The sequence below is a fragment of the Ovis canadensis genome, chromosome 1, assembly GCF_042477335.2.
Source record: "Ovis canadensis isolate MfBH-ARS-UI-01 breed Bighorn chromosome 1, ARS-UI_OviCan_v2, whole genome shotgun sequence".
Lineage (NCBI taxonomy): Eukaryota > Metazoa > Chordata > Mammalia > Artiodactyla > Bovidae > Ovis > Ovis canadensis.
The window spans coordinates 215,697,572-215,722,939 of NC_091245.1; the positions used below are offsets into that span (position 1 = coordinate 215,697,572).

Consider the following 25,368-nt stretch of genomic DNA (forward strand, 5'->3'; position numbering starts at 1 on the left):
TGAACATACAGCCATAGAGATGTAAAAGTTTTAAAAATATGAAACATAATAGTTACCTGCAAAGAGAATCCAATTATAGCAGCATCCTTTATATTCTGTTAGATAAATGATAACACATATGAGCATTTACACATAATTCAGGGGCTTCCTAAGTGGTATAGTGGTAAGGAATCTGCTTGGCCATTCAGGAGATGCAAGAGACATGCTTTCAATTCCTGGGTTGAAAAGAACCTCAGGAATAGGAAACAGTAACCCATTCCAGTATTCTTGCCTGGAAAATTCCATGGCAGCAGAGCCTGATGGGCTACAGCCCATGGGATCGCAGAGTCGGACTCTACTGAGCAGCTGAGCACAGCAGCAGCACACATGATTCAAAGTATTTGCTTATAAAATTTGCTTCTAAAATATTGTTAAAAATGCATTTTACATGTCATATAGTGAGTTTTTTAATTTTTCTACTATGAGATATTAAAAATATCTTTTATTCCATCTCTAGCTCTTTCTTAAAATAGGAACTTGGCAGCTTCTAGTTACTCTTACAATTTGCAGGCATGGTAGTTTTTTCAACTCTTATCAATGTAAAAAATATCAAATGGCTTTAATAAAATAATTAATAACAGGGGCTTCATGAAAATTTTCAAATCAGAATAATCAAATTCAATTATCATTATAAGGTAGATACTGCTAACCACTTGTAAATGGATTCTGGTACAGCAGGATTCACTTGAACAATTATTTTCTTTAGAAGTAGAAGAGATTTAAGACAACATGAAATACGACACTAGGTGACAGCCTGCAGTGTGCAGTGCTGTGGGAAGGCTTTAGGATCAGAGATTAGAAAGGGACAGTTATATTTAAAAGGCTGATGAAGAACACTTCAGTACTCTATCAGCTCTATGGGGATCATTAGGAATTAAGAGATCACACACTGGTTTTGTCCAAAAAAGAAATTATTCCTTTTTTAGTCCCTGTTTACTAGATTTGGACAATCACACAATGAGCAAAAATTGGAAATAAATTTAAAAAGAAAAACTAAGACAACAGAACCATAATTCAAAATGAATATATATATTTAGCTAGCAATGACAAGGAGAAATTTCTTCTCCAAGAGGAATGGATGCCTATGTTCATAATATCATTAGCTCTAACTAAAAATCCATGACAAATGGCTGCATTATAAACCTACACACCTAGAAAGCAGCAACAAGGATGGCAAGATCCCGGCAGAGGCTGTCCAGTACTTGTCCACATGCAGCTGCCTACCTGACAAAGTTCTGTGGCCTGCTCTTGGTAACATTATAAACAAATGAGTAATTAAATTATCTCCCACATGGCATCCAGTCCCATCACTTCATGGCAAATGCATGGGGAAATAATGGAAACAGTGACAGACTTTATTTTCTTGGGCTCCAAAATCACAGCAGATGGTGACTGCAGTCATGAAATTAAAAGACACTAGCTGCTTGGAAGAAAAGCTATGACCAACCTAGACAGCATATTAAAAAGAAGAGACATTACTTTGCCAACAAAGATCCATTTAATCAAAACTATGGTTTTTCCAGTAGTCATGTATGGATATGAGAGTTGGACTATTAAGAAAGCTGAGTGCTGAAGAATTGATACTTTTGAAGTGTGGTGTTGGAGAAGACTCTTGAGAGTCCCTTGGACTGCAAGGGGATCCAACAAGTCCATCCTAAAGGAAATCAGTCCTGAATATTCATTGGAAGGACTGATGCTGAAGCTGAAACTCCAACACTTTGGCCACCTGATGTGAAGAACTGATTCATCTGAAAAGACCCTGATGCTGGGAAAGATGAAGGCAGGAGGACAAGGGGATGACAGAAGATGAGATGGTTGGATGGCATCACCAACTTGATGGACATGAGTCTGAGTGAGCTTCGGGAGTTGGTGATGGACAGGGAAGACTGGCATGCTGCAGTCCATGGGGTCGCAAAGAGTCAGACACGGCTGAGTGACTGAACTGAACTGAAAATGTGAAGAAAATTTTGCCTGCTCTATCTACAGGGAATGGGAAGTTTAAATAAGATGCACTTGAAATGTTTTGAAAACCTAAAACATTAGTGAAATAAAAGTTATGATCACTGTATTTCACAGCATAGGAGATACTGTGCTAGATTTAGTCTGGCCCTAATTCTAAAATTCTACTGACAGATGTACATAGAGATGATTAAAAATTTACTTTACTGGAAAACTAATTTTTGAGCCATGAAAATGTGAAACACACACAATTCCTGCTCATAACTTTTGTATATTCCTCTTTATCAAGACCTAACAACAAACTTTGAGAATACATGAGCATCTTTGTAACTGTATATTTACCAATTAATAAGGCAACACACCATGTTCATATCAACCTGGGTGGAAAATGAGAATTTCTTTTCTTAAAAGTCATGATAAAAATGTGAATAGGAAAATAAACTTGCATCTGGATCTTTCATGTAAATTGTAAAATGGATACATGATCTATTTTTCCTCTCTAAAAACAAGTACATTTAAAACATCTGAATCATTCCAGATAAAGTGACTGAATGCAAATTGACAACACAGCACCACGTGCAGGCGTTACAAAATAATGCAAATAGTAGACTAATCTCAGTTGCCAAATACACAAATAATTTCAGTAGCAAAAATGCAAAACAGATTTTCTAGTTAATTCTAAATTTCTTGAGAAACAAATCTTATGTTTTCTACCACCAGAAGAAAAAAATCTGTGGATGAAAGTACTTCCATTGTAACTAGATAGAATGTTTGCTGGCACCCTTATTTGCATACACACATTTTTCTAAAATCTGTTATAAATTATAGACATAGGCATTTTTATAGATAAAGAACACTGTCTGGATAATGCCCAGCAGGGAATAGCAATTAATCTCATTGTAAAATGTTATTTGAGTTCCATTCTTAGTAAACTAATTGATGTAGCAGTATGAAAAAGTATGCCTTTTCATGATGCAAATGAAAATAAGTTGTTAAACCCATCCTAGACAAACCAAATATTCATTAAAATACAAGACCATTAAGCCATCCAACAATAAGAAAAGGTTTCTGTCTTGTCCTGTCAGGCTGCTGTAACAAAATACTGCAGATGGGGGTGCTGATACAGCACAGGAATTTTTCATAGTTCTGGAGCTTAGGAATTCCAAGATCAAGGGACTAGCACTGCTTGGTAAGGAGCCAGCTTTCTAGTTCATATACAGCACTTTCTCTTTGTATCTTTACATGGTGGAAGGGATGAGCTAGGTCTTTGGCGTCTCTTTTATAAGAACATTAATCCCAATTATCAGGGTTCTACCTTCATGACCTAGTCATGAGGGTCCCACAAAGTTCCCACCTCCTAACACCAGTAACTTGGGGGTTAGGATTTCAACAGACAAATTTTAAAGGACACATATTCAGTCTATAGTAATCTCCATAGGCTAAGCAGGGACTGGCCACCCCAAAGGCAAGCATAAGGCAACACTGGGCAAGGGGCAATGTCTGTCTTCTGAGCCTCAGCCCCCCCTTCTTCAGTACTTGTTCTGTGGCAAGGATGCTACCATTAAGTGCTCCTGTGAATGTACTTCACCCACTCTCTCAACCTTAACCACTGATGTGTCTGATGACCACTGATGATGTCAATGGCAAGGCCAATAGATAACGGAGGGAAGAGAAAGATCATTGAGCCTCTACTACATCCCTAGCTCTTTACTAGTTTTATATGTTATTATTCCATCAATAATTAATGAAGGTGAGAAGGTATTAGTACAAGGAACTAAACATATTTCCTCTGTTGTCTTTTGCTAAATCATGCTACCTCCTTAAAAAAACAAAAAATATATTGTACCCTGGGGAGATATGTGTTTCAAGAGGATGAGAAAAGATTCTAAAATATCAAACTGGGTCACTGTGATTGTCTCCTTTTTGAGGACTGAAAGGAAACAGGACATGGACTCTTGCTAGTCCCTACTGTGAGCTACTGATGGTTCAGAGGCACGTGAGGGTGCCAACTTGTAGACCCAGCTTCCTATAGCTGCAAGGAACAATGGTAGTAACTTTTCAGGCTAATATGTACTTTTCCCCTCCCTTGCGAATTTTAAAGATATTATAATTTCTGAAAACAAAGGTAACATCAATTACTCTACTGGCTCCTCCTGAATTTTGCTAAGAATTCATCATCCACTCCTTTATTCACCTGTTCCTTGCATACCAGCATGTCCCAGGTACTTCTGCCAGTTCTGAGGTTTTCACTGTGAACTAGAGGTCTGGCTATCCCCAGACATGTAATCTCTGCTTACCACCCGGGCCAACCTTGAAGAAAAATATAGCATCTCTTTTTGTTTCCAAAAAATATGCGGTAGCAGCAAAAATCAATGGTAAACTAACTATTTTGTAGAAAAGTCAGAGGAAAAGATGAGCATTTCACATGCTATAGGCTCCCACTTCCAGCATGCTCTGAAGTCATGTCTAAATTCTCTCTGGCTAAGCATCTTAATCAGACTACTCTACAGTATTACCAGTCCTCATTGATGCCCAGCCTTGCTAACTAGCTGCCTCAGCCATTAAATCCCTTTATTTGATCTCTGTGTTATCACCCACCCAAAATATTTAGCTATTCTTATGCAGAACAAAGGTGCTTCGTTTAACTTCTCTGGGTTTGAGTATTTCTATCCAAACACTTTTCAAGCAAAGTCATCTCCAAGTATTAGAACTTCCCCCTCCCTTAACAAAGGCAGCTGATCAGAGAAGACAATAACAACACAGTTCTATTCCCTTAAAGGAGTTCTGACACTATGAAGGAAGACAGATATGTATACAGATAATTATTTTGTGAAAAATGCAAAAGCAGAAATAGATTAGAGATACTATGGGAACACAAAGAAGTGAGGTCTTTTTTTTCTGCCAAAGGATATTAGGAAATAGAAAAGAACCGTCAGGAATCTTGAAAAATGGGAGATAGGAGTTTTCCAAGTAAGCAAAGTTGAGAAAAGGGCTCTAAGAAGAAAGAAGAATATGGACAAAGGCAAGGAGACCCAAGAGGTCAGGGAATATCTGAGAACAAATAGCTCACTGAGGTTGTGAGATGAGGAATCTGAACAAATCCAACCCTGCAGGACCAACCGTATTTCAAAATTCACCTATTTTTCTGCTCTCATTCATGAGTTTCTCCCTCGGTGCAAAGCAGTGCTCTATTTTTCTAAGACTAAAGACAAAACTGGCTGCATATATCTGAGCGCAAAAGAATAGGATTAATTTAGTAGTTTCATCTTAATTCTGCTCTCAGTTTTCTCAGTTTAACAATAATTTTAATGCTCTTTGGCACCAGCGTTTTGACAAAGTTTCTTAAAAAGCCATTATACAAATAGTGATTTTGCTAAAGAATGTACGTAGTAAAAATCTTTATTCCAGTAGATGGAGCAGAGGTGACATCAGAATAGCTGAACATTGCCTGGCGCAGAATTCATAGCAGAAGTCCAGACACTCCGCAGAGCCATGCAATGGAAAAAGCACATTTGAGAGCAAAGACTGAATGTTACTGAACACTACTTGGCTAATCACCTAATTTGGACTTAGAAAATCTCACATCCTATTCACACTGAAGGGGAAAACAACCTTAGGCAAATACCAAAATGATTCCTTAAAGAAATATTTGTATTTTAGAGCAAGAAAGCTGTAATTTTGATTTGTTTAAAAGTCTCTCTGTGGTGCTTCACAATGATTCTACATAACACAAACCAGGCTAAAATTCTTAGTATAGCCTCTGAACGCATGGCTACTTCAATCTCCTGATGATGGTAATGTGTGTGCTTCTTCCCTCTAAGTTTGTGAATCGTGTGATTGCCTGATATAGAATTATTAAGAAATAGGTCAATAAACACAGCAGGCTACAGCCTTAAAACCTCAGCCTACACAATGGACCTATGAACAAATTTACTGCTTAGAAATTGCAACAGCAGAGTAGCGCATATGTAGACTCATACCGGGGACCATATTAGCAAGTAGAATTACAGACATTATAAGATAACTATGGAGAAGCAGATATTCTGATTAGAAATTCTAGCTATTATATATCAGGCAAATGTCTTAATCTGATGAGGATTACTAAAGCCAAGAGTGAACTATTCACTTTGCAGATTTATAAAATAAGTATTATAAGAAAATAATTTCTAATAGTCATTAGAAATAGGAAATATATGTTATTTCTCTCAAGACCTACCAGATGCTTTGCTCTCTCTGTTAAATTATCTACAAGTATGCAGAACTGGATTATTCAAAGGCAGACTGCTATGTGGTTAGGGCAAAAGCCAAGAAGAGGCAGCTCAAACATTTTTAGAGAAGATACCTGGCCTTTCACATGAATATAACAAAAATGTGTACCAAACTAAGAGAAGCAAAAGTTTGTTGAATCTTAATTTGATCAGATTTACGAGAAAATGGAGAAGCTCATTACCATATACTCAAAAAGTCTCGATTCAATGGTTAAAGGTAATAGTTAATTTAAATGTTAGCTCTGCCATAGTGTAGTTACATAAATTTGGAAAAGGCACTTACCTTTTCTTATTGTCAGTTTCCTTGTTGCAAAATATAAAGATAATAAAACCTCTCACAAAGAATGGCAGTAAGGGCTAAGTGATGTAAGTCATGAAAAACTGACTTAGCAGCCATTATTAATGAGAGTGTTATATCCCTTGAGTGAAAAAGGGCTTCCCTGATAGCTCAGTTGGTAAAGAACCTGCCTAAAATGCAGGACACCATGGTTTGATTCCTGAGTTGGGAAGATTCACTGGAGAAGGGATAGGGTACCACTACGGTATTCTTGGGCTTCCCTGTGGCTCAGCTGGTAAATGTGGGAGACCAAGTTTCCATCCCTGGGTTGGGAAGACCCCTGGTGAAGGGAAAGACTACCCACTCCAGTATCCTGGCCTGGAGAATATCAGAGTACACAGAAATAAATCTGTAAAGAGCCCTTCCATAATCTGGCTCAGTTTAACCTACAGAAGTATCCGATTCAAATGTTTTGCTCTAGCAAAATACGCCGTGCTGCTTTATGCCTCTATATATAACTATGTATGTATATATATAGTATGGACAATGTAACGCCTACTCCTCCTACAAAATATAGTTCTTAAAAGTTAAACATATTACATAAGGGATACTTATTATTAAGTATATTATTCATAAAAATCACTAATAATATATTGAAAATCTACTTTAAGACTTCATAAATGTCAAATTACACTGAAGCAAATGGAACAAATTAAGAAAAGAAAAAGCAGAAAATAAGAAAGCAAAAAGCATAGTAAAATTAATAAATAAATTTAAAAAGCAGTTATTTGAAAAGAAAACCACTAGTGAGCCTAATTTTTTTTTAAAAAGGAATAAAGTAGAAACATACAAAATAAATGATAAAAGATAAATAACCACAGTCAGAATATATTTAAAAGAATCTATCTAATAGGCTATGTTGTTAAACACTTTATGAGTAAACTTGAAAATTTAGATAAAATTGATAATTACCTGAGACAACATAATTTTCCAAAATCGACTTTAGAAGAGACAGAAAAATCTAAATACAGATTTGTATAGAAGAAATGGAGAAATATGTCAATAGAGAAATCCAAAAGCAGCAGTCTCAGATGGTTTTATGTGGAAAATTTTTAAATCTTTAAGAGCAAACAATTTCAATGCTGCTAAAATCACTCCAGAATATAGGATAGTGAAGAGAACCTCCTGGTCCAAGAAAGATTGCATATATCCACACATAGGAACCAAGTCAATGTCACTTATGACTATAAAAGCAAAAACCCTAAATCCAATGTTATTAGCAAATAAAATCTACGTGTACACAAAAATAACATTACACCATGACCAAGTAAGGTCTATTCCAAGAATTTAAGAATATTCAATATTAGGAAATCTATAACAATTTTTGTAGCAAATTAATAGATTTCAGAAAAATACTTTACTCTCTTTTAAAGCCATTTGTCAAAATTCAATAACCATTTTGAACTAAGTAGTCAGTAAAATAGAACTGATGAGAATTTACTTTATATAATATATCTCAGTTCAGTCGTTCAGTCGTGTCTGACTCTTTGCGACCCCATGAATCGCAGCATGCCAGGCCTCCCTGTCCATCACCAACTCCTGGAGTTCACCCAAACTCAGGTGAATCAAGTCAGTGATGTCATCCAGCCATCTCATCCTCTGTCATCCCCTTCTCCTCCTGCCCCCAATCCCTCTCAGCATCAGGGTCTTTCCCAGTGAATCAACTCTTCTCATGAGGTGGCCAAAGTATTGGAGTTTCAGCCTCAGCATCAGTCCTTCCAATGAACAACCAGGACTGGTCTCCTTTAGGATGGACTGGTTGGAACTCCTCGCAATCCAAGGGACTCACAAGAGTATTCTGCAGCACCACAGTTCAAAAGCATCAATTCTTCGGTGCTCAGCTTGCTTCACAGTCCAACTCTCACATCCATACATGACCACAGGAAAAACCATAGCCTTGACTAGATGGACCTTTGTTGGCAAAGTAATATCTCTGCTTTTTAATATGCTATCTAGGTTGGTCATAACTTTCCTTCCAAGGAGTAAGCATCTTTTAATTTCATGGCTGCAATCACCATCTGGAGTGATTTTGGAGTGCAAAAAAATAAAGTCAGCCACTGTTGCCACTGTTTCCCCATCTATTTCCCATGAAGTGATGGGACCAGATGCCATGATCTTAGTTTTCTGACTGTTGAGCTTTAAGCTAACTTTTTCACTCTCCTCCTTCACTTTCATCAAGAGGCTTTTTAGTTCCTCTTCACTTTCTGCCATAAGGGTGGTATCATCTGCATATCTGAGGTTATTGATATCTAACTTAGCCCAAATATTCTAACATGTTTAGTAAGAAAACACCAGAAACATTATTAACAAAATCAAAGCAAGAAAACCTCCCAGTTACCAGTATTACTTAACACTGTACTGGAAACATAAGTGAAAAAAGTTAAATTTTTAAAAAATCATAAATAAATTTTTGGAAAGGAAGAGGTAAAGTTATTACTAACTATAGCCAACATAAAAATACGATTGTGTGCATAGACTTCCTAAGGGAGTCAACTGGCTTCCAGCATATCTGGTTGGCTGAGATCAAACATACTTGGGGGCAAAAAGATTTTGAGAGAGTTTTATCTGCAAAGTGACTATGACTAGATGAGACAGGTAAAAGAGAACTAAGTTGCTAACTTTCCATTGGAAGGAAGCAGGCTAAGAAAGCTGCTCAGCCACCAATAAGTGAATACTATCCAATACCTTCTTTATGTAACAGAGGAGGATAATAAAAATGAAAGCTCCTTCCAGAAGGTAAAGCTAAAAATTCAAAATCCAGAGAGCACAAACACTGGGGAGTTCTACCCAAAGAGTGGAACTAGGACTTAATTCAACTTATTTCAATCTACTATTTTTTTCCCCCTAACTTCAAGGTAATAGGCTGGCAAATATTTACCCAGATGCATTGTAGAATTGCTAAGGACCTCTGATTGCAATATGGTGACCAATCATCTCTTTTTCAAATGATAATGATTTGTGGCAAAGGGACAGAATTTAAAAATGCTATCGTCTTCACATGTATATTCATAAAGATGCATATAGAATTGATCATTGTAATAACTGCTTTAGACTGAGTGGACACTGGAAAGACTGGGGACCAGGTAGCAGGGAGACAAACTTTTCTCTGTACATCTTTTAATATTTATACTTTTTGGAGTATAGGAAGATATTCCATATTTATAAAATGAAATGAAAAATTAATTTAAAATATGTCTTAGGACTTAGTGAATTACTGAAAGGGGATTAAGAGATGTAATGTGATGATTACTATGCTCTGGGTTTGATCAATTTAGTGGAATACACCAAGAGAGAAAATATACTATAATCATATCTATGGAAAAGTGAAAGTATCCAACTTTTTGTGACCCCATGGACTGTATAGCCCATGGAATTCTCCAGACCAGAATATGGGAGTGGGTAGCCTTTCCCTTCTGTATCTTCCCAACTCAGGGATTGAACCCAGGTTTCCTGCATTGCAGGCAGATTCTTTGCCAGCTGAGCCACAAAGGAAGCCCAAGAATCCTTGAGTGGTAGCCAATCCCTTCTACAGCGGAATTGAACTGGGGTGTCCTGCATTGCAGGCAGATTCTTTACCAACTGAGCTATAGCAAAGAAGGCTAATTTTCAGACATGTTGAACACTAATTATATCTAAAGCTATTCACTGGTCTTAGAGTGACCAATGATTCAGGTTTGCCTGACTTCATTTGTATGTTAATCCCTCAGCTGTGTCAAACTCTTTGTAACCCCACGAACTGTAGCCCATCAGGTTCTCTGTCTATGGAATTCTCCAGGCAAGAATACTGGAGTGGATTGCCATTCCCTTCTTGAGAGGATCTTCCTGACCAATAAAGCAGAAGCAGATGTTTTTCTGGAACTCTTGCTTTTTCGATGATCCAGTGGAGGTTGGCAATTTGATCTTGCCAGGGTCCAGCCCCAGTGGATCCAGGGAATTTGAAGTGGGGACAGAGTCGGTGAGGAAAGACTTATTTGCTCAGAGATATAAAGAGAAATTAGGAAAGAATAGTGTAGTAGGAAAATTAGTGGAGAAAAGAGGCTGAATAACTTGGTTTACGTGGAAAACCAATACAGTTCCAAGACAAGGAACTTGCACTGTCTACATAGGCCACCGATGCCTGCCTGAATAGTGGAGGGTGCCCTTCCTTGGGCTCCCTCTTGCGTGGGTCTTAGAAGCCAGGGCAAATAAGTAGACACTGTGAGCCTCCACACTCCAGATGGGAATTCAGCCTGAAAGGGGAGAAAAGAATGACATGGGGGAGCCAAGCATTGGTGCCAGAGCCACAACTTTATTTTCAAAAGCAGCTTATATACCCCAAGTTGTACATAAAGAAATAATGGAATATGCAGAATTATGCAGGGGCAGCAGTCCTGACCCTTATTGAGACCAGGCTTTCCTCTTGCATACCTTCCCGTATACAAAAGGTCTCAGGCAGTTTACATTATCTTCTGGCCAGGGGGCTTGTTAACATTTTTATGGCTCTTTTCCTAGATAAATGTCTATCAACCAGAAAACTCTTTTTCCCTAGAAGTGTTTTTTCTTTAATCTGCATCACCCTTAAACTACTAAATAAAGTTACATTCCTATAGAACAAAGGTGCAGTGGATTATAACAAAGAAAGTACTTAACTCAAAGATTCAATGTTGCTAATGCCAGGGCTACTACCTGTTTTTTCTACATACCAACTATATCAACAAATAAAAGATATGAACACTTGGCAGCAAGTATTGGCTCAACAAATGAAACCCTTAATCAGTCCTATTATAATGATTTTGACTCCTCGGAAGCCCCTACATTCCTAGGATGTTTTAAGTTTCCTGTGCCTCTCGAGGTCGGGAGGCCACAAACAATCACATGCGCAGCTGTAAGAGTCCAGCAGACAGGCTAGAAAGCCATCAGAGGGGTTTTTGGATTGAAACACTCTTATTATGCCCAGGAGACTTATTATCTAAAAGCTCTAAATTAACTTTTTCCAGAAAAAGGTGGTGGGGAGACAGCCCCCTGTTAATGTCAGAAGAGTAGTTGGAAAGCATAACACAGTAAACCAGGCAGACTTTGGTTTTGGGGGTAGATGCTTGAGAATTTCCGGGGGACCCCTGAGGCTCGATCCTGCCTTTGCGTATGCCGAGCCTCCTTCCTCATGACCTTTGCCATGGGTGGGGTTCCTCATGCTGGCTCCAGGCACTCTGGTTCCTCTGCCTTTTCTAAACCCAGCTTGAACATCTGAAAGTTCACAGTTCACACACTGTTGAAGCCCGGCTTGAAGAATTTTGAGCATTACTTTACTAGTGTGTGAGATGAATGCAATTGTGCGGTAGTTTGAGCATTCTTTGGCATTGCCATTCTTTGGGATTGGAATGAAAACTGACCTTTTCCAGTCATAACCCATATGGCAGCCCTCAAAAATTGAGCTTTAAAGTAATCTCTTTTTAGCTTCAAATGGATATGGTATAGATGATTCACTTTCAGTAGTTACTGTCACTATTTTTCTTCCAACTACTGACGTTGCCAACTCTGATTTTAGTTTATAATAATGAAGTATCCATTGCTTGAAGACTCTGAGTGATGTTACTTATGTTTGAAACCTAAGTGTATTGTAATTGTGAGCATTAACAGTTATCTTTCACTTTTGCCTGTGGATTGACTATGTGCTTTGAAGCTAAGGGTAATTTAATTTTAGCATTGTGAATATTGTGTCCACAAAACTCTTGTGGCCTAAGGTTCAGATAATGAAATGTGTGAATTATAATAATGCCAATGTTGGGATCATCCAGACAACTGTATTGTTTTAATAATAGCTAGAAAGACACATACAATTTGATTAGAAAGTAAAGTAGCCAAGATAGAGCACTCTATACCAAAGGCAGAAAGGATTTGGCATTGGACATGGTGGAAAAGGGTATGTGAAAGCACACAGAGCCTAAATTTTGCAAATCCTAGGTTAAGCAAGCAAGTACTTCTAAAGCAATTTTTTTTCATCTCCCCCCCAAAACACCAATGCTCAGTCAAAAATAGACACTGTAGTCTGTGCACACCACAAGAGTAAACACACCTACTGCCATCCAGCTGATTATTCTATCAAGATAAATTTCCTGAATCAGAGGTTGCAACCATGTAGGCAAACAAAAGGAGAAAATTTTGATAATAGATGTGCTGGCCTAGTGCAGCACAGACCTGATTGTCAGACCTCATTAATAACAATCATGCTTTTTACAGTATATCAAGTGATGAACTGAATCATATCAACAATGAAAAACAAATTTCCTCTTGTTCTTAGATGCTTTGATTTGGAAAATGGAATTTAAAATCACCTTGATTTTTATAAGGATACTGTAAAACCACAGAGAAGATAAAGAATGCTGGTATCTTGTCCAAATAAGACCTAGACTTTGCCCATTATTGTATTAGTTTTCTATTGCTGCCATAACAGATTATCACAAACTTACTGACATAAAACAACACAAATTAATTTTCTTACCATTCTGGAGGTCAGGATTCTGAAATGACACTCACTGGATTAAAATCAAGGCAATCAGGGCTAAAAATCAGGCTATTACCATGGGTTTTTTGTTTTTTTTTTTCACCTTTCTAAATGCTATAGGGAAGAATCTGTTTTCTTGATTTTCAGGCTTCCTAGAGGCCACCTTCATTCTTTTTCTTGGAGTCCCTCATATCTTCAAAGCAACCAAGGTCTGGTTGAATCTATATATCACATCACTCTGACACTAACTCTTCTGCCTCCCTCTTTCACAGTTAAAGGTCCTCTGATTACTACATTGGGTCCACCTGACCATTCAAGGATATTCTTCCTACCTTAAAGAGGGGTTGATTAACAACCTTAATTCTGCTACTGCTAAGTCACTTCAGTCATGTCTGACTCTGTGCGACCCCATAGACTACAGCCCACCAGGTTCCTCTGTCCCTGGGATTCTCCAGGCAAAAGTACTGGAGTGGGGTGCCATTGCCTTCTCTGAACCTTAATTCTATCTGCTACTTTAATCTCATTTTGTCTTGTAACATAAAATATTCACAAATTCCAGGCATTAGGAGGTGACCATCTTAGGAGACTATTATTCTATTAAAATCAAAGTATTCTTTGCTTTTAAAGGAAAGATAAAGAGTAAAAATCTCTTATGGTATCATGAGACAGAAAGAAACATGCCATTGTTATTTTGTGTTAAATGAGGTAATATGTGCTTACTTAGTAGCTTTGCTTTTAAATTCTTCATTTAAAAGCTCAAATTTATTTATCTTAAAGATTAACAATAATATAGCTTATAAAATTTAAAACAGTAAAAGTTCAAAAAATAAACTGCTCTATCAGAAGTAAGAATGAAACATTATAAAAATATTGCTTTTATATATTATATTTTTATTAGTCCAGTTAATTACTGCTAATTGTCATTTTTTACTATTCTACTGAAATTTTGTTTACTAACAATTATGTAACAGAAAGGTAAATATATAAGTAATACTATATAATTTCATAAATGCCTATTTTTCATATGCTAATGTTAAAGCAATAATAGACATGGATATAATTATGTTACATTATATTATGCTATGTTATGTTAGTTTTTTTGGACTGGAATGGTACAACAAGATGGCTCTCTAAACAGTTAATCACTTTAATATTTGGATCTAAGCCAAAGAGATTGATCTGAGCTGGAAGTATTTGGGAGTTAAAAAATATCAATCCCAACTTTGTGTTGCTTTCTACATGCTCACACTACAATATCACACTATCTTGTAATTATTTGCATGCCCATTAAACAGTGAACACTGTGAGGGAAAGTAGGATAGCTTAATTAACTTTGTTCTTCTTGTACCCAGTATAGTGTCTGGCATATAACAGATTCACATAAATATTTGTATGAAATTGTCTCTTTGAAAAGTTTTAAAAAGTATTTTAAAAAATACTAGCATGTTATCTGTGATGGAATATTTTATATAAGAAGGAGTAAAAGAAATAAGAGAATGAGTTTTGCAGCGGTATTAGAAACTTTTTATTTAAAAGATGAACATTCAGCTTGAAAAAAAACTCAGTTTTAGAAACAGTTCTCTTGGAAACACAAATATAAAAAGATGTTTCAAGGACAAGAAAGGACTTCATACAAAGTATGAAATCCATACCATGTAAGTTAATAGGAGACCATATGTCAAAATTGCAAGGAAATGTTATAGATGTATTTCAGTTATATAAGGAAATGAAGCCACTGTGTAAGATAATTTTCAGTATCAAGTACTAAATGAATTGCTGCCAAACTGATTAATATGGTTTGGTTAAAAGTTGATATCTTTGAAATTTATATGAAAAAGTTGATGTAAAAAAGCTTTACAAAAAACTTATGAAATCAGGCATGAGATAAATAAAAATTGATTTATCTGTATAAAGCTGAAGTTAATGAGTTGGGGAATCTTCCCCTTTAAAATATTATTTAGCTCTTAATGACTGACTTTTGATTCCCTATATGATTACTGTTCTTCTGTTTCATTAGAATAGAGAAGACATTATTTCAAAATTATCTTCTGAGATAAATACAACACTCTTAAAGAAAATATTTTAAAAGTTAATGTAATTTTGATCTTCAAGGACAGATTCTAATAATATAAAAGTTACCATTTCTACCATAAATGGTACAATGAAATTTAAATATTTATTATAGTTAGATTATTTTGTGAATTTTACATATTTCAAATGCATGATATAGCTCAAAACAAAAGACTATTCCAATGATAGTATTAAAATGTAATTTAAAGGAAATAGACTATAAGTCTTCTCCTAACAAAGCTAATCTCAGTCTGAGTAGATTAATTTAAAGAATCTAGATGAAATTACATTGCAGGTATGGGAGTACTTATGCACAGACTATAAAAAGTTCATCAAGACTTTTGCCATTACTGCTCTTCTCTATCTATCCCTTGCATGGAACTTAGAATATCAGTAAGAATCTATTTCAGTTCATTGAGTTAGAAATGCACAGCTCCTGAGTGTTAGAAGATTATTTGTGATGCTATGTTTTATTTTTCCATTGAAATGCTACTGTTAGATCATTTAACTGCCCTATTTTATTTTATTTTTTATTAGTCTATACCCTAAGGAAAGGCTGCCTCTTAAGGAAAATAAAATAGAGAATCAATTCTGTAGCAAATCACATTTATTAACAGGTTAGTGAGAACCTCAAGAAAAATAAAAATTGTGATAATTGCATCTGCTTCAGTTTAAAGAGACCCAGGAAGTGGTGGTAAATGTCAGGCAGCATAAAACGTCTTTAACAGACTCCAGAATCCAGCAAGTCACTAATACGTGATTTCTAATTACTTTGTAGTTTGTCACTGTTCAACCCAATCAAATCTAATTGACCAGAAAATTTTGGTTGGATTGTACTCAACTATGGCTAAATTTTTACTGTTATTATTCTGGTTTCTTTGCGAACATCTCAACTTTACTGCATCATTAAACCTTAAATTAGATTTTGATAAGAATATTTCATAAAAATTTTCAAACAACCGCAGTATTCACACAGCACTACGGTATTCTTAAATCCACTGTCATGTTTTTTAAAAAAACATTTAAATTGTACCCATTCTTTCTGGGTTATTAAAAACAATGGCACTTTGATCTTAATTAAACACTCCATTTGAAAGCCATGACTAACAAATGTCAAATGCTAAAGGTGAACCCATGTTAAATGCATGTCAGAGCATTTTTCATATCATGTAGGGAATTCAAGTCTGAGAGTTCTTAGTTTCAGAATCACTAATAAGGGATATATATATACAAGAAAGGTGGCAATTAACTACTTCAATTTAGAAGCTTGCATTACTTTATTTTCATGTTGAGAATCATAATCTAAGCAATAGCTTAGACATATCTGCTGTCAATTCTCAAAAATCTAGAAAAATAATATAGAAATGATTGTTGTCTAAATGTTTACTTTGTCATTATACTCTGTGTGTTCAGTTCAGTCGCTCAGTCATGTCCAACTCTTTGATACCCTGTGAACCACAGCATGCCAGGCCTCCCTGTCCATCACCAACTCCCGGAGTTCATCCAAACCCATCTCCATCAAGTCAGTGATGCCATCCAACCATCTCATCCTCTGTCGTCCCCTTCTCCTCCTGCCCTCAATTTTTCCCAGCATTAGGGTCTTTTCAAATGAGTCAGCTCTTTGCATCAGGTGTCCAAAATATTGGAGTTTCAGCTTCAACATCAGTCCTTCCAATGAACACCTAGGACTGATCTCCTTTAGGATGGACTGGTTGGATCTCCTTGCAGTCAAGGGACTCTCAAGAGTCTTCTCCAACACCACAGTTCAAAAGCATCAATTCTTCGGCGCTCAGCTTTCTTTATAGTCCAACTCTCACATCCATACATGACCATTGGAAAAACCATAGCCTTGACTAGATGGACCTTTGTTGGCAAAGTAATGTCTCTGCTTTTTAATATGCTGTCTAGGTTGGTCATAACTCTGTGTGTTACTAAAGCACTGAAAATAAACACACATGAATTTATTCCTGAAAGAGTATGAAAAAAAAAAATGCCTGCTCACACTAGTAATTTTTTTTTTTTTTACAAAATGCCTCTATAAGACAATCAAATAACATTTTTAGAAACTTCCATATAGGTTGTTTTATATTTTATCTGTTGACATTTTCACTTGTTTGCTTATTTTATTTTCCACAATATGAGCAGCCTTCAGAGGACATCAAGTATATTTGAAAAAAAAGAGCTAATGCTTTTTGCTAATGTCAGATGTAATGGGCCAGTCAAGGAACAGATCTAACCAGTTCTGATCAGTCTGGGCACTAATATGCAAGTCTTTCAGTTATCAAAGAAACAGACAGAAAATACATTACATGACAAGATGGTTAGACTACAGCATGTAATATGAAAGTGGAACTGAGTAGGATTCTATGAGTTCTTCTAGGGATAGACCCCTCCCCGTGTCTCTGCCACAGCCTCTCTGAAGTACCCAGATAACAACATCTCATACATATTTCCTAAATTTTTTCAGATAGCTAATGCAAAATGAAAGAAATTAACTACTTGATGTTCATGAGTATGTAGCCCACAGACATTTTGGCATGTAAGGACTGATCACCATCAACCAATCAGAGAACTGTGCAAGAACTGATCACATACTCTGTAACATGCTCCCCCTACCCTCTGCCATCCCGACTGGACTTTTAAAAATGCTTTGCTGAAACTCTTCTGGGAGTTTGGAGTTCTTTGAGCACAAGCTACCAGTTCTCCTTGTATGGCCTTGCAATAAATCTCTCTCTGCTCCAAACTCTGACGTTTCAGAGTGTTTGGCTTCACTGTGCATCAGGTACACAAACCAGTCAACCCTAAAGGAAATCAACCCTGCATATTCATCAGAAAGATTGATGCTAAAGCTGAGGCTCCAATGCTTTGGCCACCTGATGCAAAGAGCCAGCTCATCAGAGAAGACCCTGATGCTGAGAAAGATTGAAGGCAGGAGGAGAAGGGGACACCAAAGGATGAAATGGTGGGGTGGCATCACTGACTCAATGGACATGAGTTTGAGTACATTCCAGGAGATGGCAAAAGACATGAAAGCCTAGCACACTGCAGTTCATGGGGTCACAGAGTCAGACACGACTTAGCTGAACAATAACAACAATCAAAGGGCATCAAAAGCCTTTTAAAATATTATATCAAAATTACATATCTTAACACAGGAGCAGTTTCTACTAACAAGTGAAAAAATTATCTCAAAGATCTCATGTCTCAAGCAATATAGCCATTCTCAAAATGATCATACCTGAAGTAACTTGCATACTTCTACAAATGCACACGATTATTAAATTAAAAACTATGCAAGTAACTAAGAAAGAAGAAGCTGTTGAGAGGGCGCAACTAAATGCATTAAAACCCCAGTTCCCTCTAATTTTCCCTTTGACACTGGGATAACACACACAGCTCCCCACAGTCATGAGTTCAGTTTTCTTGCAGACATGTATTCTGATTTGAATTGTGCCACAGAGACTAGATAAGACTCCCAGAATATATTGACTTGGCCCACTTCCCTTTTCCTACTAGGCTTGTAGTATAATTACCATTAGCACCTGATAAAATGTACTTACCTCAACTAAAATATGGGTTTAAATGTGATCAGAGAAATATATAACATGGTTGTAAAAATGAAAAAAAAATGCAAAGCAAAACTGATGAAACAAGAATTTTATATTATAAAGTATACTTATTTAAACTACAATGATTATTTTTCCATATAAAATATGTTTTAAAATATTAGTTAAAATATGAATCAAAAGACATTAGGACTTTAAAATACTTCTTTAAAAAATCATCCAACTAGTCCCAAACAGGTGGTATTTCTCTCCTTCAGTTATTCACATGATTTTTTCAGTGAAAATACTCATAAAGAGAGAAGCTACTAAACTGGTAATTTACAAAATATGTTTTATGCTTGTATTATAGTACTGGATTCAAAGTTCTCATTCCAGGACAATAAAGAATAAAAAAAAAATCCCTCACAATAAAATATTAAACTGATGAATTATTATGGTCAAAAATCACCTTTCCCACTGATACTAATGTATAATTCAAAGGGAAATTTAAACCAAAACTATTCAATTTTATTTCACTTATTTATTTTTAATTACTTAAAAAGGAATAAACACAGAGCTCAATAGAGGCTAGGCAATATTGTGTTTTGCATAGAAACAAAATTTTACAAACATAGATTGAGTTGGAAATGACCTTAGAATTTATTCAATCCAGTAGTCAAGTTCAATCCTCTTTCTGCTTCACCCTTCCTCACCCCACATGATTTACTTGTTTGTCCAGCTTTACAATACTTGAACCTGAACAGCTTTCAGACACAGCCTCTCTCTCCCTATAGACTCATCATTCCCTACTGTCTCACATCCAGCCACTCCATTCAACTCATATTAATATATTACATGCTTCATCTTCAAGGCTCAAGAATTTGCTACCTTTCTTTGTTTAATCTATCTCCTTCATTTCAGAACCTAGAGAACAGTCAAAAGGTTAAAGCGGTTCATGCCAATTCCTTACCTATCTTGAAGGTCATGCTGGATCACCTCAGATTTCCAAGCTGTTGGTTCTGTGCTGTTTTTTGAACCTTTGCAACATCCATGTCATTTAAAGTTTTCTACATAGTAAGCTTGAACCAGCAGTGGAACATTGATTGCAGCAATTGTTTTACAGAAAAAAAGTATTTCAATCATACACTAGCATCATCTGCTCAAAATAAGAGTTTTCCAGGAAGAACTATAAACAGTCTTTAAAATGTGTCTTTATACTCTAATGACTAAATGGAAGTGCACAGTCTACATATGGCCATATATAAACTGATGTCCCACAAGGTCATCAGACCTATATAAACTTGGAATAAACAGGAAAAGCAAAAAACATGCCATATCATGACATAAACTGCACTGCTGTCATCATTTTAAAATAAAATACTGAATCAACTTAAGTTAAAAAAGAGAATAATTTGATTACTTACAATAAAATTACAATTGTATAAAAATCAATTGATACCTCAAAGGCAAGGAAATTGTACCAATTTTGATTGCCACACAGAAATTAAAGTATTTAGATAGTGCTTTCCCCAAAATGGGCTCAATTCCATGAAATAAAAGATGAATAGAAATTGGAATACATGAGATTTTGTCACAGAATAATGCTCACATTCTTCTCTTTTTTTTTTCAAAATTAGCAGCTATTGGCACATTACAGACGTATGCCAAGTCATCTTATAAAAGTTGATTCAAGAGTAAAAGTCATATTCTAATTAAAACAATTAGATCTTACTTCAATCAAATGATCCTAGTGCAACCAGAGGGTCTTTGTAGGTCACAGGACTCTGACAAGCTGAACAGAGGGCTCTTCATCCAGGTGCTTAAGAGTCAAAACTCATTTCCTGTTCATAAATTAGAAAAATGAAGATGATCAATTTACATTGGGAGTTGTATTAGATAATGCATCAGTTGGCTTTTGAATTTTATTCTTTAGTTAATGCTTTTCAGAACTATATTATCAGTTCTTTTTAGGGTAAGTAGCCTGAAACTCTTCATACTTTTTAGAAGTCAATAATGCACAAAGAGACATTAATTTTTAATCATAGTATTTTATTTCAAGAACAAACATATACACAAACATACAAATATTTTCCTATCTTTCTCTCATTTTCAAGTGTTTATATATATACCTTAATTTAGCTAGCCTAAGTTACCTTGCACCATGCACTACTAAACACAATAAAAAATAAAGCAGAAGACACGTAACTGGACATGGTGACTTATGTCTATTGAAAGAAGGGGTTAACCAAAGGAAGAAATACATAGTAGAAAGAACACATCTAGGACTGAAAACCTGGTTCTTCTGTTGAACACCTCTGTGACATGGTAATTGATGTTATTGTTTAAATATTAATTTAAATTTGGGATAAAAACAGGTGAAGAATGATTGTGAAAATTGGAGACATTGTATATAATAACACGCTGAGCACATTTCCTCACATGTACTAGGTGCTCAATAATTAATTGATATTTTGTAGTATTTTAGGATATTGGCACTCTGTCCCTGTTATTTTATATCTTCAAATGCTATTCTGCATTTTATATTTATAGACTTTGATATTAAGTAATAATTCCATAATTATAGAACCACTTATTTTTTTACTTCCCCTCTTTAATTTTTTATTTTCATCTTAGCTTTGAAATATCTGAAAGCTACCCTATGTTTTCATCACCCTTTTAAAATTATTCCCCCCAAATAAGCTATCATTTTCTTTAGCCAAGATCAACTTGCAGCATTGCATAAACTTCTGACTAGGGAAAAAAGATTTTGCCCCATCATTGGGTTACTTCATTTTCTTTTTGCTCTCCTAATTATTTCTCCCTCATTTGAAAATTTCACATCTGCCTTAAGCTTTTTGTAATAGGAAACAATGGGTCATAAAGTACTAAACTTCCAAAATGTAGAATAAAATAATATTTCTTCATTTTTATCTTAAATTTCTTCTGCTTTCAGAGAAAAATTACTTAAGGTAGATCCCATAGATTCATCCAATTTGGAAGCCTCTTCCAACTTTCTTTTCTTTTCTCATAAATTTCAAAGCTTCTTGATAAGAGTAACAAAACTTTTTTTAATACAAAAATGATAAGATTTCTAAACTCACCTATTATCAAATAAAGTTCTTGGCTCAATTTTAGTGACATACATCATCTATATAGACATATACACACACTCATAGGTCAGGACATTTTAGAATATCTCATTTGTGGTGCATAAAAGGGCTGTCCAGTGGGAAGGACTGAAGGCCACTTAATTGATTAATTCTCAACTTTTATTTAAAAGGACCTCAAGATTCCATTTATGGGCATGGTTGCATAAGAAATAATCATTGTCTTAGTACCACCATAAACTTCTACTATCCCTCACCATTGAAAATGAAGGAGTCATAATAAAAATGGTATAGGCATGCTTACAAAAAGACTTAAGTCAAGCTACAAAGCACAGGAATTCCAAGTCACACGGGACTTTTCCTTCTAATCCTCTCAGCATCTAACTAGATAAGATGGCAAACTGCCATCTGCATCCCCGCATTTGATTAAAAATTAAACTGTATAGGATGGGCTAGATAGCTGAAAAGTCATGTCATTTTGTCTAAAATAATGCTTTCAATCAATCCCCCTTGTTTTTCCTAACCCCAGATTCAATGTCATGTTTACTAAATGAAATGAACTCTCATTTCATCTATTGAAATGCATTATTCAAGATGTGATTTTCTCACATTCTTAGAGAAACTTGCCTGAATTAGTTCCTTGTGGACGTTTCAAATATTACCTAAAGTCAGAATATTGGAACAAGGAAGCCTGGAGATTCTCACTCAAATACTCTCACCAGCACTGACCATCAGCTCCCACCAGACATTTCATTTGATAATAGACTCCATTCAGACCCTATTTCCAATATTTTGGGAATAAAATCTCAGAAATAAAAACCCCCACTTATTAATGGAGAATTTTTCCTCTATACAGAGTCTTTTAAATGATATACACTGTATCAGAAAGACAAAATGGCACAACTCTTTGGAAACTGTCTTTAGTTTTTATGGCTTGATGAAAACATATTAATACTCTAATTTTAGGTTTTCTTAATCACAGTATATAAAAACAAACAAAAGAGCAACATAATACGCATTCTTTTCCAATTTAGAAAACTTTCTCTGGGATTAATATATCACTAACAACCATCCTTTTTCAGGTTGTCATTTTAGTAGGAGATTATAAAGGATGACTTTTCATAAAACAGTTTTCTTCTTGATTCTACTGATCAAGAACTAACAAAAATCCCCTGTTGTCAATCACCTAAATTTTATTGTCAGTTTAACATCAATTGAAAATTCATCATGAAATAAGCATATAATCTTCAAGTATTATATGTGAATTTTGGATTTTTTAATGTCTTGATCCACATCTGAGATTCTTGACATCAAGGACTATGCCTTAGTTAGCTGTGCCCCCAGGACCTATCACTGTGGCAATATATGGAGTATGTACAAGAGTTAATTAAATGGCATCTGTGACTCAGCATTTCTAATACTTTTCACATCACAGATCTCCTCACATCCTGCTGGAAGAACACACTGAGTATTCCTTCCATGTCTTTTCTTGTGCTGACCTTCCTTTCTAAGACATTTATTTTGCTCTCTTTTGCTTAGTTTCTATTTGTTCTCCAATATTTACATATATCATGAAATCTATTCTAGCCTAGGCATTTAATTTCTAATTTTTTTAAGGATGGATGCAACAATGAACTCTAATCTTTTGAAGGAGAGTAGGAAAAACAGATTTATACTTCCTAGATATCCCCCCACAGCTCCTGGCTCAAAGTTGGGCACATAGTTGCTGATTAGTACAGAGGATACAGATGATTCATGAGCTGGGAAAGGCACAAGTCCCTTGTGGATGAAACAGATCAGGGATCAGCAAACTATAGGTCAGGAGCTAAATTCAGCCTGCTATCTGTTTTCATAAATAAAATTTCACTGGAAGACAGCCACATCCATTCATCTATGTATTGTCTATAGCGGCTTTCCTGCTATAATAGCAGCACTGAGTAGTTGCGACAGGGACTGTCTGGACCTCAAGCCTAAAATATTTATTATCTGGTCCTTCATAAGTATGCCAATCAATATATTAGCTCAGTGGTTTTTTAGCATGGGCCCAAGATGATATCTAAGCCATTCACAGCCTTAACCATTGTGGTAAGACAACTCTCTATAATCCAGTTATTAAATATTGGTCCCTGAACCGGTTGCACTGACATTATCCGGAAACTTGTTAGAAATGCAAAGTCTCACATCTCATCCCAGACAACAGGTCAGAAATTCTGAGATGGGGACCAGCAATCTGTGATTTTGCCAACTCCTCAAGCAATTCAAATATACACTAAAATTTGAGAACTACTAAGCTAGATAAGCAGAGAAGGCAATGGCAACCCACTCCAGTGTTCTTGCCTGGAGAATCCCAGGGATGGGGGAGCCTGGTGGGCTGCCGTCTATGGGGTCGCACAGAGTCGGACATGACTGAAGCAACTTAGCAGCAGCAGCAGCAAACTAGATAAGGTTTCCCTGGTGACTCACCTGGTAAAGAATCTTCCTGACATGCAGGGGACCCAGAGTCAATCCCTGGGTCATGAAGATCTCCTGGAGAAGGCAATGGCAACCCACTCCAGAATCCTAGGACAGAGGAGCCTGGTGGGCTACAGTCCATGGGGAAAGAAGCATTTATTAACACCTCACCATAATATCCAATTTCTTCAACTGCTACCCCTGGATACAGAGATTTTAAGTGGTGAAAAGATATCAGTTATGTTTCATCTGCCCTAAAATGTAACACTTTGGGTTTACTCTGAAAGAACACTAAGGAACAGGATTACTTTGATGTGGGAATTGCTACAGCACTTTCAGTAAATGCTAATACAGCCACCAGCTGTATATCCAAAGGAAAGACAATATACCAAGTGCCAAAGTGTAAAATCTATTCAAAAATAGAAATATCAAAGCGATATAGCAGATAAGCTCCAGTTTTTATAGGACTGCCTGTCAAGACAAACCTCTGCTCAATGATTCTCAGCAGGGATACAAGAGAAGTGGACTGCAGCTCAGTTGGAAACTCTGTTAATCAAGGATTTGTTCCAACATGCATATCCCCAGTGCTAAGTCTCAAATGTGGCCAGATAGAATGTTCTGTGATACTGTGTGGGTAGCAATAAGGAATAATCACTATCAAGCCTTCTAGAAGATAGTAACTAGCTAGTATTTGCTCTGGAAAAATATATATTAATTGCCTTATATAATATATACAGTTTTCATGAACTAATATTTGTTTAACTTTACAGTAAAACCCCCTTTTACATCATTTCTCTCCAAAATACAGATTAGCACTGGCAGCTATAGCTATGATATGACAGGGTTACAATCTATAAAAATAATGGCAACATATTGATAAGAGATAAGTGCAATAAAGTTTTTTTTCTGCAAAGACCCTTGTCACAATATTTTATATTTAATGCTAAAAGCTCAGCAGCTATTTCAAGAAACAACAGTAGAATTATTTAACCTATTTCAGAGTCTCTATATAAAGGTTAAAAGAAACATGTCAATCAATAAAAATAAACTATTGACTGATAGCCTCTAGAAAGTTCAAATTATTTCCTAGTCATAAAAAATCACTATGCTT

General features: G+C 35.9%; 1 protein-coding gene across 3 annotated transcripts in view; it reads right to left on the reverse strand.

Moving 5' to 3' along the window:
- The window catches only part of NAALADL2 (N-acetylated alpha-linked acidic dipeptidase like 2), a 1,648,032-nt gene that overhangs the window by 1,278,078 nt on the left and 344,586 nt on the right, over nucleotides 1–25,368 (reverse strand). For all 3 annotated transcript variants that reach the window (XM_069559730.1, XM_069559739.1, XM_069559749.1), the window contains one exon: nucleotides 20,432–20,540. The gene's annotated coding sequence lies outside the window, so the exon portion shown is untranslated. The remainder of the gene's footprint in view (nucleotides 1–20,431; nucleotides 20,541–25,368) is intronic.